This window comes from Phyllobates terribilis, unplaced genomic scaffold (genome assembly GCF_046119375.1).
Source record: "Phyllobates terribilis strain yellow unplaced genomic scaffold, ASM4611937v1 Scaffold_38__1_contigs__length_12584779, whole genome shotgun sequence".
Classification (NCBI taxonomy): Eukaryota; Metazoa; Chordata; class Amphibia; order Anura; family Dendrobatidae; genus Phyllobates; species Phyllobates terribilis.
In genome coordinates, this window is record NW_027362798.1 from 1515604 (window position 1) to 1528784 (window position 13181).

The 13181-nt window shown below is 45.2% G+C and overlaps 9 non-coding genes and 2 pseudogenes across 9 annotated transcripts; all 11 read left to right on the plus strand.

Moving 5' to 3' along the window:
- The first annotated feature begins 327 nt into the window (after positions 1 to 327).
- On the plus strand, positions 328 to 517 carry LOC141183387 (U2 spliceosomal RNA). The gene has a single exon (XR_012258356.1). It is a non-coding gene; the product is annotated as a U2 spliceosomal RNA (small nuclear RNA).
- A 1115-nt stretch (positions 518 to 1632) lies between these two features.
- Positions 1633 to 1724, plus strand: LOC141183552 (U2 spliceosomal RNA; annotated as a pseudogene).
- A 795-nt stretch (positions 1725 to 2519) lies between these two features.
- LOC141183406 (U2 spliceosomal RNA) lies at positions 2520 to 2703 on the plus strand. The gene has a single exon (XR_012258371.1). It is a non-coding gene; the product is annotated as a U2 spliceosomal RNA (small nuclear RNA).
- Positions 2704 to 3818: 1115 nt separating this feature from the next.
- Positions 3819 to 4009, plus strand: LOC141183678 (U2 spliceosomal RNA). The gene has a single exon (XR_012258508.1). It is a non-coding gene; the product is annotated as a U2 spliceosomal RNA (small nuclear RNA).
- Positions 4010 to 5124: 1115 nt separating this feature from the next.
- On the plus strand, positions 5125 to 5315 carry LOC141183679 (U2 spliceosomal RNA). Its single transcript, XR_012258509.1, has one exon. It is a non-coding gene; the product is annotated as a U2 spliceosomal RNA (small nuclear RNA).
- A 1115-nt stretch (positions 5316 to 6430) lies between these two features.
- LOC141183680 (U2 spliceosomal RNA) lies at positions 6431 to 6621 on the plus strand. The gene has a single exon (XR_012258510.1). It is a non-coding gene; the product is annotated as a U2 spliceosomal RNA (small nuclear RNA).
- Positions 6622 to 7736: 1115 nt separating this feature from the next.
- On the plus strand, positions 7737 to 7852 carry LOC141183509 (U2 spliceosomal RNA; annotated as a pseudogene).
- Positions 7853 to 8376: 524 nt separating this feature from the next.
- Positions 8377 to 8560, plus strand: LOC141183268 (U2 spliceosomal RNA). Its single transcript, XR_012258262.1, has one exon. It is a non-coding gene; the product is annotated as a U2 spliceosomal RNA (small nuclear RNA).
- A 1115-nt stretch (positions 8561 to 9675) lies between these two features.
- Positions 9676 to 9866, plus strand: LOC141183681 (U2 spliceosomal RNA). Its single transcript, XR_012258511.1, has one exon. It is a non-coding gene; the product is annotated as a U2 spliceosomal RNA (small nuclear RNA).
- Positions 9867 to 10981: 1115 nt separating this feature from the next.
- Positions 10982 to 11172, plus strand: LOC141183683 (U2 spliceosomal RNA). The gene has a single exon (XR_012258512.1). It is a non-coding gene; the product is annotated as a U2 spliceosomal RNA (small nuclear RNA).
- Positions 11173 to 12287: 1115 nt separating this feature from the next.
- Positions 12288 to 12478, plus strand: LOC141183684 (U2 spliceosomal RNA). The gene has a single exon (XR_012258513.1). It is a non-coding gene; the product is annotated as a U2 spliceosomal RNA (small nuclear RNA).
- The last annotated feature ends 703 nt before the right edge of the window (positions 12479 to 13181 follow it).

The window sequence follows — 13181 nt, forward strand, 5'->3', positions numbered from 1 at the left end:
GGTGTGTGTAATTGAAAGTTTGTGGGATGCGAGGAATTTGTTAGTTTTTAAAAGGAAGAAAATGTCAGTTAATGAATGTTTGAGATTGATTCTGTCACGTATGTATGTAATATACCTCTGGGATCAGGAACGTGGAAGTATTATAGATGCTGAAGGGATCTGGAAGTTTAAAAAGTGGAGGTTTTTGGTAAAGTTTAATTAGTAGTGTATAATGTACCTGATGATAAGGTTTGGTTTTATTTTTGATTATATACCAAGTGTGATGAAAGGCTAAGTGTCAATGAAAGGCTTTTGTAAGTCGATTTGATTGAGCTTATGCTCCGGCCTATCTGATTTGGTTAAAAAAAAAAAAAAAAAAAAAAAATCTGTTCTTATCAGTTTAATATCTGATACGTCCCCTATCTGGGGACCATATATTAAATGGATTTTTAGAACAGGGAGATGGAAAAAGAGCTTGCTCTGTCCACTCCACGCATTGACCTGGTATTGCAGTATCTCCAGGACCGGTGCACCCCTTCTTTAATGCAGTTTCTAAAATCAGAAAGAATTGAATTCAATGTTTGTTGTTCATTTTGCTTGTTTGTCGGATTTTGGGATGGACTCTTTGGCTTTGCTTTTCTTCTCCTCATTGGATTTTTCATGTTCAAAGTTGCAGAAGCCAGATTACAAGCTCATTTTGGTTCAACTTCAGCAACTGTGCATTGCATTGCCATGTAATGTGATGCAATGCTATCTTTCTAGCTCTCCCTTTTTACTTCCTTTTGGATAAACAGACATATTAGACAAGCATTTTGGAGCTTTCACCTAAATAACTACAGGTGGTGAGATAAGCTGCACAATATAATTGACCTTTCAGTATATTGTTGCACACACACCATCTATTTAGCAAATGCCCTTGTTATCAACAGCAGCCTTTTAAACTCACCTGAGCTAACAGGTATGTGCGCTGGTTACTCTGCTGCGCTTAAAATTTCTTTTTTGGTTTGCTACAATGCCTTTTCTGAAACGTTGTCTCCTTCTGCTGGAACACTGACTTCTTTCATTTAATGCCTGCAGACTATAAAAGAGAACCCAACCCAAAAAGTTTGGTTGATTAGTCTGTGGCATTCTGTTAAACTGTTGCTTATGGCGGTCTCTGTGAGCTTCTCAGCGACATTCAGCCAGCCAGGTATCCTGCCTGCAGTAGATGGAATGTGGCAATGGAACGCTGGCTGCGCGTGTCATAATAGGCTCTGAGCCTTTATATACCTGTGCACAGCAGCAGCCACCTTCAGTCTGCTGCTGGACAGCCAGCAGCAGCAGCAGCAGGAGAGGTATGTAATCAGGAGCCCTCCTGCTAAGGGTAGACAGCTGCTCGTTCCACCCCACCCCCCGCCTTAATTGGTTCTCCTCCCTTCCAACGGTGTTGAGGCGGGTGGGAACAGCAGGGGGTGAAGGTGCTGTGTTTAAAGAGGTGGAGTTATGCAGATCTAAAACGCGTGGATTGCAGCAGCAGCAAGCCGAAAAGTGCAGGCATGTAAGGGATCTAGAGGTTGACAACATGTCTTCTTAACGGGAGTCCAGGAGCTCATCTCCACAAATGGACTTTTCAGGATCCTTGGGTGGCTCCGTAGTTTGAAACCAATTCTGGTTATCGCTTCTCGGCCTTTTGGCTAAGATCAAGTGTAGTATCTTTCGAAAAGGCGGTTTTGGATGTTGGCCGCCCTAGTAGATTGATACATTATGCACACTGGGGTTTAGGCGCTTGTTAGTACGCCAGGTGGCTAATATAGTCATCTGGTGGAAAGCATGGCCCCCCAGGATCGACGCCATTGGGCCGGGAAAGATCGAAAGCCCGAAGTGTGAAGTGCCCCAGGAGTGGTGACCCTGGGGTGCCTTAACTCACTGGGATTGGGAACCCCACTTGAGTTTATGGCACATTTGCACAAGCACTTCAAATTTTCTTTCTTCGCACACACCCTTATTCCGGGCCTTCTGGCCTTAGGATGGGGAATTTTTCAATTCCCGGTCGAAGGTCCGGGCAGTATTATACTGTGAAACCTTCACTATTTATTTAATTTCTTTGTCACTGTGTGTCCACTTATTCACGTGTGTCACGTCCTACTAGGATTTTGTCGGGATGCGGTTCCCTTATGGGTTCCTCTCTTGGCAGGTCTAGGGGGGGAGTGTGTGGCCATCAGGTTCCGCTCCCCCCTGAACCCCCCTGGCTCTCCTCTTTCGGGAGGAGAGCGTTGTTGGCTCCCCTCTTCCGGGAGGGGAGCACAGTCTTTGGCTCCCAGTGCCTTGCTCGGGTGAGAACTCGGGCAGGTGCTGGGGGTAAGATTGGGTCGCCTCTGGCTTCGGCTGGAGGTGGCTTTTTGTCCCTGTTCCTCGCTGTGGCCTTTTGGCTCGGAGGGACGGGGAATGGTTTGGGGGACCCTTCTCCTTTTGGAGAGGGTTTCAAGAAGACCAGCATCCTAGTGCACTTTTTTTGTGGCACTTGTCACTTTTTTAAGCGCACTCGGGTTTTGTACACGAATTTGGGCTTTCGATAAAAAAAAAAAAAAAAAATCTGTTCTTATCAGTTTAATATCTGATACGTCCCCTATCTGGGGACCATATATTAAATGGATTTTTAGAACAGGGAGATGGAAAAAGAGCTTGCTCTGTCCACTCCACGCATTGACCTGGTATTGCAGTATCTCCAGGACCGGTGCACCCCTTCTTTAATGCAGTTTCTAAAATCAGAAAGAATTGAATTCAAAGTTTTTTGTTCATTTTGCTTGTTTGTCGGATTTTGGGATGGACTCTTTGGCTTTGCTTTTCTTCTCCTCATTGGATTTTTCATGTTCAAAGTTGCAGAAGCCAGATTACAAGCTCATTTTGGTTCAACTTCAGCAACTGTGCATTGCATTGCCATGTAATGTGATGCAATGCTATCTTTCTAGCTCTCCCTTTTTACTTCCTTTTGGATAAACAGACATATTAGGCAAGCATTTTGGAGCTTTCACCTAAATAACTACAGGTGGTGAGATAAGCTGCACAATATAATTGACCTTTCAGTATATTGTTGCACACACACCATCTATTTAGCAAATGCCCTTGTTATCAACAGCAGCCTTTTAAACTCACCTGAGCTAACAGGTATGTGCGCTGGTTACTCTGCTGCGCTTAAAATTTCTTTTTTGGTTTGCTACAATGCCTTTTCTGAAACGTTGTCTCCTTCTGCTGGAACACTGACTTCTTTCATTTAATGCCTGCAGACTATAAAAGAGAACCCAACCCAAAAAGTTTGGTTGATTAGTCTGTGGCATTCTGTTAAACTGTTGCTTATGGCGGTCTCTGTGAGCTTCTCAGCGACATTCAGCCAGCCAGGTATCCTGCCTGCAGTAGATGGAATGTGGCAATGGAACGCTGGCTGCGCGTGTCATAATAGGCTCTGAGCCTTTATATACCTGTGCACAGCAGCAGCCACCTTCAGTCTGCTGCTGGACAGCCAGCAGCAGCAGCAGCAGGAGAGGTATGTAATCAGGAGCCCTCCTGCTAAGGGTAGACAGCTGCTCGTTCCACCCCACCCCCCGCCTTAATTGGTTCTCCTCCCTTCCAACGGTGTTGAGGCGGGTGGGAACAGCAGGGGGTGAAGGTGCTGTGTTTAAAGAGGTGGAGTTATGCAGATCTAAAACGCGTGGATTGCAGCAGCAGCAAGCCGAAAAGTGCAGGCATGTAAGGGATCTAGAGGTTGACAACATGTCTTCTTAACGGGAGTCCAGGAGCTCATCTCCACAAATGGACTTTTCAGGATCCTTGGGTGGCTCCGTAGTTTGAAACCAATTCTGGTTATCGCTTCTCGGCCTTTTGGCTAAGATCAAGTGTAGTATCTGTTCTTATCAGTTTAATATCTGATACGTCCCCTATCTGGGGACCATATATTAAATGGATTTTTAGAACAGGGAGATGGAAAAAGAGCTTGCTCTGTCCACTCCACGCATTGACCTGGTATTGCAGTATCTCCAGGACCGGTGCACCCCTTCTTTAATGCAGTTTCTAAAATCAGAAAGAATTGAATTCAATGTTTTTTGTTCATTTTGCTTGTTTGTCGGATTTTGGGATGGACTCTTTGGCTTTGCTTTTCTTCTCCTCATTGGATTTTTCATGTTCAAAGTTGCAGAAGCCAGATTACAAGCTCATTTTGGTTCAACTTCAGCAACTGTGCATTGCATTGCCATGTAATGTGATGCAATGCTATCTTTCTAGCTCTCCCTTTTTACTTCCTTTTGGATAAACAGACATATTAGGCAAGCATTTTGGAGCTTTCACCTAAATAACTACAGGTGGTGAGATAAGCTGCACAATATAATTGACCTTTCAGTATATTGTTGCACACACACCATCTATTTAGCAAATGCCCTTGTTATCAACAGCAGCCTTTTAAACTCACCTGAGCTAACAGGTATGTGCGCTGGTTACTCTGCTGCGCTTAAAATTTCTTTTTTGGTTTGCTACAATGCCTTTTCTGAAAGGTTGTCTCCTTCTGCTGGAACACTGACTTCTTTCATTTAATGCCTGCAGACTATAAAAGAGAACCCAACCCAAAAAGTTTGGTTGATTAGTCTGTGGCATTCTGTTAAACTGTTGCTTATGGCGGTCTCTGTGAGCTTCTCAGCGACATTCAGCCAGCCAGGTATCCTGCCTGCAGTAGATGGAATGTGGCAATGGAACGCTGGCTGCGCGTGTCATAATAGGCTCTGAGCCTTTATATACCTGTGCACAGCAGCAGCCACCTTCAGTCTGCTGCTGGACAGCCAGCAGCAGCAGCAGCAGGAGAGGTATGTAATCAGGAGCCCTCCTGCTAAGGGTAGACAGCTGCTCGTTCCACCCCACCCCCCGCCTTAATTGGTTCTCCTCCCTTCCAACGGTGTTGAGGCGGGTGGGAACAGCAGGGGGTGAAGGTGCTGTGTTTAAAGAGGTGGAGTTATGCAGATCTAAAACGCGTGGATTGCAGCAGCAGCAAGCCGAAAAGTGCAGGCATGTAAGGGATCTAGAGGTTGACAACATGTCTTCTTAACGGGAGTCCAGGAGCTCATCTCCACAAATGGACTTTTCAGGATCCTTGGGTGGCTCCGTAGTTTGAAACCAATTCTGGTTATCGCTTCTCGGCCTTTTGGCTAAGATCAAGTGTAGTATCTGTTCTTATCAGTTTAATATCTGATACGTCCCCTATCTGGGGACCATATATTAAATGGATTTTTAGAACAGGGAGATGGAAAAAGAGCTTGCTCTGTCCACTCCACGCATTGACCTGGTATTGCAGTATCTCCAGGACCGGTGCACCCCTTCTTTAATGCAGTTTCTAAAATCAGAAAGAATTGAATTCAATGTTTTTTGTTCATTTTGCTTGTTTGTCGGATTTTGGGATGGACTCTTTGGCTTTGCTTTTCTTCTCCTCATTGGATTTTTCATGTTCAAAGTTGCAGAAGCCAGATTACAAGCTCATTTTGGTTCAACTTCAGCAACTGTGCATTGCATTGCCATGTAATGTGATGCAATGCTATCTTTCTAGCTCTCCCTTTTTACTTCCTTTTGGATAAACAGACATATTAGGCAAGCATTTTGGAGCTTTCACCTAAATAACTACAGGTGGTGAGATAAGCTGCACAATATAATTGACCTTTCAGTATATTGTTGCACACACACCATCTATTTAGCAAATGCCCTTGTTATCAACAGCAGCCTTTTAAACTCACCTGAGCTAACAGGTATGTGCGCTGGTTACTCTGCTGCGCTTAAAATTTCTTTTTTGGTTTGCTACAATGCCTTTTCTGAAACGTTGTCTCCTTCTGCTGGAACACTGACTTCTTTCATTTAATGCCTGCAGACTATAAAAGAGAACCCAACCCAAAAAGTTTGGTTGATTAGTCTGTGGCATTCTGTTAAACTGTTGCTTATGGCGGTCTCTGTGAGCTTCTCAGCGACATTCAGCCAGCCAGGTATCCTGCCTGCAGTAGATGGAATGTGGCAATGGAACGCTGGCTGCGCATGTCATAATAGGCTCTGAGCCTTTATATACCTGTGCACAGCAGCAGCCACCTTCAGTCTGCTGCTGGACAGCCAGCAGCAGCAGCAGCAGGAGAGGTATGTAATCAGGAGCCCTCCTGCTAAGGGTAGACAGCTGCTCGTTCCACCCCACCCCCCGCCTTAATTGGTTCTCCTCCCTTCCAACGGTGTTGAGGCGGGTGGGAACAGCAGGGGGTGAAGGTGCTGTGTTTAAAGAGGTGGAGTTATGCAGATCTAAAACGCGTGGATTGCAGCAGCAGCAAGCCGAAAAGTGCAGGCATGTAAGGGATCTAGAGGTTGACAACATGTCTTCTTAACGGGAGTCCAGGAGCTCATCTCCACAAATGGACTTTTCAGGATCCTTGGGTGGCTCCGTAGTTTGAAACCAATTCTGGTTATCGCTTCTCGGCCTTTTGGCTAAGATCAAGTGTAGTATCTGTTCTTATCAGTTTAATATCTGATACGTCCCCTATCTGGGGACCATATATTAAATGGATTTTTAGAACAGGGAGATGGAAAAAGAGCTTGCTCTGTCCACTCCACGCATTGACCTGGTATTGCAGTATCTCCAGGACCGGTGCACCCCTTCTTTAATGCAGTTTCTAAAATCAGAAAGAATTGAATTCAATGTTTTTTGTTCATTTTGCTTGTTTGTCGGATTTTGGGATGGACTCTTTGGCTTTGCTTTTCTTCTCCTCATTGGATTTTTCATGTTCAAAGTTGCAGAAGCCAGATTACAAGCTCATTTTGGTTCAACTTCAGCAACTGTGCATTGCATTGCCATGTAATGTGATGCAATGCTATCTTTCTAGCTCTCCCTTTTTACTTCCTTTTGGATAAACAGACATATTAGGCAAGCATTTTGGAGCTTTCACCTAAATAACTACAGGTGGTGAGATAAGCTGCACAATATAATTGACCTTTCAGTATATTGTTGCACACACACCATCTATTTAGCAAATGCCCTTGTTATCAACAGCAGCCTTTTAAACTCACCTGAGCTAACAGGTATGTGCGCTGGTTACTCTGCTGCGCTTAAAATTTCTTTTTTGGTTTGCTACAATGCCTTTTCTGAAACGTTGTCTCCTTCTGCTGGAACACTGACTTCTTTCATTTAATGCCTGCAGACTATAAAAGAGAACCCAACCCAAAAAGTTTGGTTGATTAGTCTGTGGCATTCTGTTAAACTGTTGCTTATGGCGGTCTCTGTGAGCTTCTCAGCGACATTCAGCCAGCCAGGTATCCTGCCTGCAGTAGATGGAATGTGGCAATGGAACGCTGGCTGCGCGTGTCATAATAGGCTCTGAGCCTTTATATACCTGTGCACAGCAGCAGCCACCTTCAGTCTGCTGCTGGACAGCCAGCAGCAGCAGCAGCAGGAGAGGTATGTAATCAGGAGCCCTCCTGCTAAGGGTAGACAGCTGCTCGTTCCACCCCACCCCCCGCCTTAATTGGTTCTCCTCCCTTCCAACGGTGTTGAGGCGGGTGGGAACAGCAGGGGGTGAAGGTGCTGTGTTTAAAGAGGTGGAGTTATGCAGATCTAAAACGCGTGGATTGCAGCAGCAGCAAGCCGAAAAGTGCAGGCATGTAAGGGATCTAGAGGTTGACAACATGTCTTCTTAACGGGAGTCCAGGAGCTCATCTCCACAAATGGACTTTTCAGGATCCTTGGGTGGCTCCGTAGTTTGAAACCAATTCTGGTTATCGCTTCTCGGCCTTTTGGCTAAGATCAAGTGTAGTATCTTTTGAAAAGGCAGTTTTGTCCTTGGGCTGCCCTAGTAAATTGATGCATATTACACACTGGTTTGGTGCACTTGTTAGTACGCCAGGTGGCTCATAGAGTTATCTGATGGAAAACATGGCCCTCCAGGATCGAAGTCACTAGGCTGGGTAAGTGTGAGGGCTTTGGAGCAATGTGCCCCAGGAGTAGGCGCCCTGGTGGGAGTCCAAGCTTACTGGGACTGGGAACCCCAGAAAGACTTGGCTTCGTAGCACGCCGCACCTTTGCCAATCATACTTTCTGAGCAACCCCCCCTATTCCTGGCCTCCGGGCTAGGAAGGGGAATTTTTATAAACCCGGTCGGAGGTCCGGTCAGCTTTGGGCTGAGAAACCAACACAGGCTCCAGCTCCACTAGGGTGGCAGCCTAGATGGAAGCTGGGAGCACGAAAACGGCTCTTCTCCGGCTTCGGCTAGGGAGAGCATCGGAGATCCCTGACCCTCGCTGTGGCCTTCTGGCTCGGAGGGATGGGGATGGTTTATTGGGGACCCTCTCCTCCGGGAAGGGTCCACATGAATCCTCGCCTCGTGCGCTGTTTTGGTGTGACTTCGGTCACATTTTTCAGTGCCTTGGATGCAGCTTCAATCAAAAAAAATCTGTTCTTATCAGTTTAATATCTGATACGTCCCCTATCTGGGGACCATATATTAAATGGATTTTTAGAACAGGGAGATGGAAAAAGAGCTTGCTCTGTCCACTCCACGCATTGACCTGGTATTGCAGTATCTCCAGGACCGGTGCACCCCTTCTTTAATGCAGTTTCTAAAATCAGAAAGAATTGAATTCAATGTTTTTTGTTCATTTTGCTTGTTTGTCGGATTTTGGGATGGACTCTTTGGCTTTGCTTTTCTTCTCCTCATTGGATTTTTCATGTTCAAAGTTGCAGAAGCCAGATTACAAGCTCATTTTGGTTCAACTTCAGCAACTGTGCATTGCATTGCCATGTAATGTGATGCAATGCTATCTTTCTAGCTCTCCCTTTTTACTTCCTTTTGGATAAACAGACATATTAGGCAAGCATTTTGGAGCTTTCACCTAAATAACTACAGGTGGTGAGATAAGCTGCACAATATAATTGACCTTTCAGTATATTGTTGCACACACACCATCTATTTAGCAAATGCCCTTGTTATCAACAGCAGCCTTTTAAACTCACCTGAGCTAACAGGTATGTGCGCTGGTTACTCTGGTGCGCTTAAAATTTCTTTTTTGGTTTGCTACAATGCCTTTTCTGAAACGTTGTCTCCTTCTGCTGGAACACTGACTTCTTTCATTTAATGCCTGCAGACTATAAAAGAGAACCCAACCCAAAAAGTTTGGTTGATTAGTCTGTGGCATTCTGTTAAACTGTTGCTTATGGCGGTCTCTGTGAGCTTCTCAGCGACATTCAGCCAGCCAGGTATCCTGCCTGCAGTAGATGGAATGTGGCAATGGAACGCTGGCTGCGCGTGTCATAATAGGCTCTGAGCCTTTATATACCTGTGCACAGCAGCAGCCACCTTCAGTCTGCTGCTGGACAGCCAGCAGCAGCAGCAGCAGGAGAGGTATGTAATCAGGAGCCCTCCTGCTAAGGGTAGACAGCTGCTCGTTCCACCCCACCCCCCGCCTTAATTGGTTCTCCTCCCTTCCAACGGTGTTGAGGCGGGTGGGAACAGCAGGGGGTGAAGGTGCTGTGTTTAAAGAGGTGGAGTTATGCAGATCTAAAACGCGTGGATTGCAGCAGCAGCAAGCCGAAAAGTGCAGGCATGTAAGGGATCTAGAGGTTGACAACATGTCTTCTTAACGGGAGTCCAGGAGCTCATCTCCACAAATGGACTTTTCAGGATCCTTGGGTGGCTCCGTAGTTTGAAACCAATTCTGGTTATCGCTTCTCGGCCTTTTGGCTAAGATCAAGTGTAGTATCTGTTCTTATCAGTTTAATATCTGATACGTCCCCTATCTGGGGACCATATATTAAATGGATTTTTAGAACAGGGAGATGGAAAAAGAGCTTGCTCTGTCCACTCCACGCATTGACCTGGTATTGCAGTATCTCCAGGACCGGTGCACCCCTTCTTTAATGCAGTTTCTAAAATCAGAAAGAATTGAATTCAATGTTTTTTGTTCATTTTGCTTGTTTGTCGGATTTTGGGATGGACTCTTTGGCTTTGCTTTTCTTCTCCTCATTGGATTTTTCATGTTCAAAGTTGCAGAAGCCAGATTACAAGCTCATTTTGGTTCAACTTCAGCAACTGTGCATTGCATTGCCATGTAATGTGATGCAATGCTATCTTTCTAGCTCTCCATTTTTACTTCCTTTTGGATAAACAGACATATTAGGCAAGCATTTTGGAGCTTTCACCTAAATAACTACAGGTGGTGAGATAAGCTGCACAATATAATTGACCTTTCAGTATATTGTTGCACACACACCATCTATTTAGCAAATGCCCTTGTTATCAACAGCAGCCTTTTAAACTCACCTGAGCTAACAGGTATGTGCGCTGGTTACTCTGCTGCGCTTAAAATTTCTTTTTTGGTTTGCTACAATGCCTTTTCTGAAACGTTGTCTCCTTCTGCTGGAACACTGACTTCTTTCATTTAATGCCTGCAGACTATAAAAGAGAACCCAACCCAAAAAGTTTGGTTGATTAGTCTGTGGCATTCTGTTAAACTGTTGCTTATGGCGGTCTCTGTGAGCTTCTCAGCGACATTCAGCCAGCCAGGTATCCTGCCTGCAGTAGATGGAATGTGGCAATGGAACGCTGGCTGCGCGTGTCATAATAGGCTCTGAGCCTTTATATACCTGTGCACAGCAGCAGCCACCTTCAGTCTGCTGCTGGACAGCCAGCAGCAGCAGCAGCAGAAGAGGTATGTAATCAGGAGCCCTCCTGCTAAGGGTAGACAGCTGCTCGTTCCACCCCACCCCCCGCCTTAATTGGTTCTCCTCCCTTCCAACGGTGTTGAGGCGGGTGGGAACAGCAGGGGGTGAAGGTGCTGTGTTTAAAGAGGTGGAGTTATGCAGATCTAAAACGCGTGGATTGCAGCAGCAGCAAGCCGAAAAGTGCAGGCATGTAAGGGATCTAGAGGTTGACAACATGTCTTCTTAACGGGAGTCCAGGAGCTCATCTCCACAAATGGACTTTTCAGGATCCTTGGGTGGCTCCGTAGTTTGAAACCAATTCTGGTTATCGCTTCTCGGCCTTTTGGCTAAGATCAAGTGTAGTATCTGTTCTTATCAGTTTAATATCTGATACGTCCCCTATCTGGGGACCATATATTAAATGGATTTTTAGAACAGGGAGATGGAAAAAGAGCTTGCTCTGTCCACTCCACGCATTGACCTGGTATTGCAGTATCTCCAGGACCGGTGCACCCCTTCTTTAATGCAGTTTCTAAAATCAGAAAGAATTGAATTCAATGTTTTTTGTTCATTTTGCTTGTTTGTCGGATTTTGGGATGGACTCTTTGGCTTTGCTTTTCTTCTCCTCATTGGATTTTTCATGTTCAAAGTTGCAGAAGCCAGATTACAAGCTCATTTTGGTTCAACTTCAGCAACTGTGCATTGCATTGCCATGTAATGTGATGCAATGCTATCTTTCTAGCTCTCCCTTTTTACTTCCTTTTGGATAAACAGACATATTAGGCAAGCATTTTGGAGCTTTCACCTAAATAACTACAGGTGGTGAGATAAGCTGCACAATATAATTGACCTTTCAGTATATTGTTGCACACACACCATCTATTTAGCAAATGCCCTTGTTATCAACAGCAGCCTTTTAAACTCACCTGAGCTAACAGGTATGTGCGCTGGTTACTCTGCTGCGCTTAAAATTTCTTTTTTGGTTTGCTACAATGCCTTTTCTGAAACGTTGTCTCCTTCTGCTGGAACACTGACTTCTTTCATTTAATGCCTGCAGACTATAAAAGAGAACCCAACCCAAAAAGTTTGGTTGATTAGTCTGTGGCATTCTGTTAAACTGTTGCTTATGGCGGTCTCTGTGAGCTTCTCAGCGACATTCAGCCAGCCAGGTATCCTGCCTGCAGTAGATGGAATGTGGCAATGGAACGCTGGCTGCGCGTGTCATAATAGGCTCTGAGCCTTTATATACCTGTGCACAGCAGCAGCCACCTTCAGTCTGCTGCTGGACAGCCAGCAGCAGCAGCAGCAGGAGAGGTATGTAATCAGGAGCCCTCCTGCTAAGGGTAGACAGCTGCTCGTTCCACCCCACCCCCCGCCTTAATTGGTTCTCCTCCCTTCCAACGGTGTTGAGGCGGGTGGGAACAGCAGGGGGTGAAGGTGCTGTGTTTAAAGAGGTGGAGTTATGCAGATCTAAAACGCGTGGATTGCAGCAGCAGCAAGCCGAAAAGTGCAGGCATGTAAGGGATCTAGAGGTTGACAACATGTCTTCTTAACGGGAGTCCAGGAGCTCATCTCCACAAATGGACTTTTCAGGATCCTTGGGTGGCTCCGTAGTTTGAAACCAATTCTGGTTATCGCTTCTCGGCCTTTTGGCTAAGATCAAGTGTAGTATCTGTTCTTATCAGTTTAATATCTGATACGTCCCCTATCTGGGGACCATATATTAAATGGATTTTTAGAACAGGGAGATGGAAAAAGAGCTTGCTCTGTCCACTCCACGCATTGACCTGGTATTGCAGTATCTCCAGGACCGGTGCACCCCTTCTTTAATGCAGTTTCTAAAATCAGAAAGAATTGAATTCAATGTTTTTTGTTCATTTTGCTTGTTTGTCGGATTTTGGGATGGACTCTTTGGCTTTGCTTTTCTTCTCCTCATTGGATTTTTCATGTTCAAAGTTGCAGAAGCCAGATTACAAGCTCATTTTGGTTCAACTTCAGCAACTGTGCATTGCATTGCCATGTAATGTGATGCAATGCTATCTTTCTAGCTCTCCCTTTTTACTTCCTTTTGGATAAACAGACATATTAGGCAAGCATTTTGGAGCTTTCACCTAAATAACTACAGGTGGTGAGATAAGCTGCACAATATAATTGACCTTTCAGTATATTGTTGCACACACACCATCTATTTAGCAAATGCCCTTGTTATCAACAGCAGCCTTTTAAACTCACCTGAGCTAACAGGTATGTGCGCTGGTTACTCTGCTGCGCTTAAAATTTCTTTTTTGGTTTGCTACAATGCCTTTTCTGAAACGTTGTCTCCTTCTGCTGGAACACTGACTTCTTTCATTTAATGCCTGCAGACTATAAAAGAGAACCCAACCCAAAAAGTTTGGTTGATTAGTCTGTGGCATTCTGTTAAACTGTTGCTTATGGCGGTCTCTGTGAGCTTCTCAGCGACATTCAGCCAGCCAGGTATCCTGCCTGCAGTAGATGGAATGTGGCAATGGAACGCTGGCTGCGCATG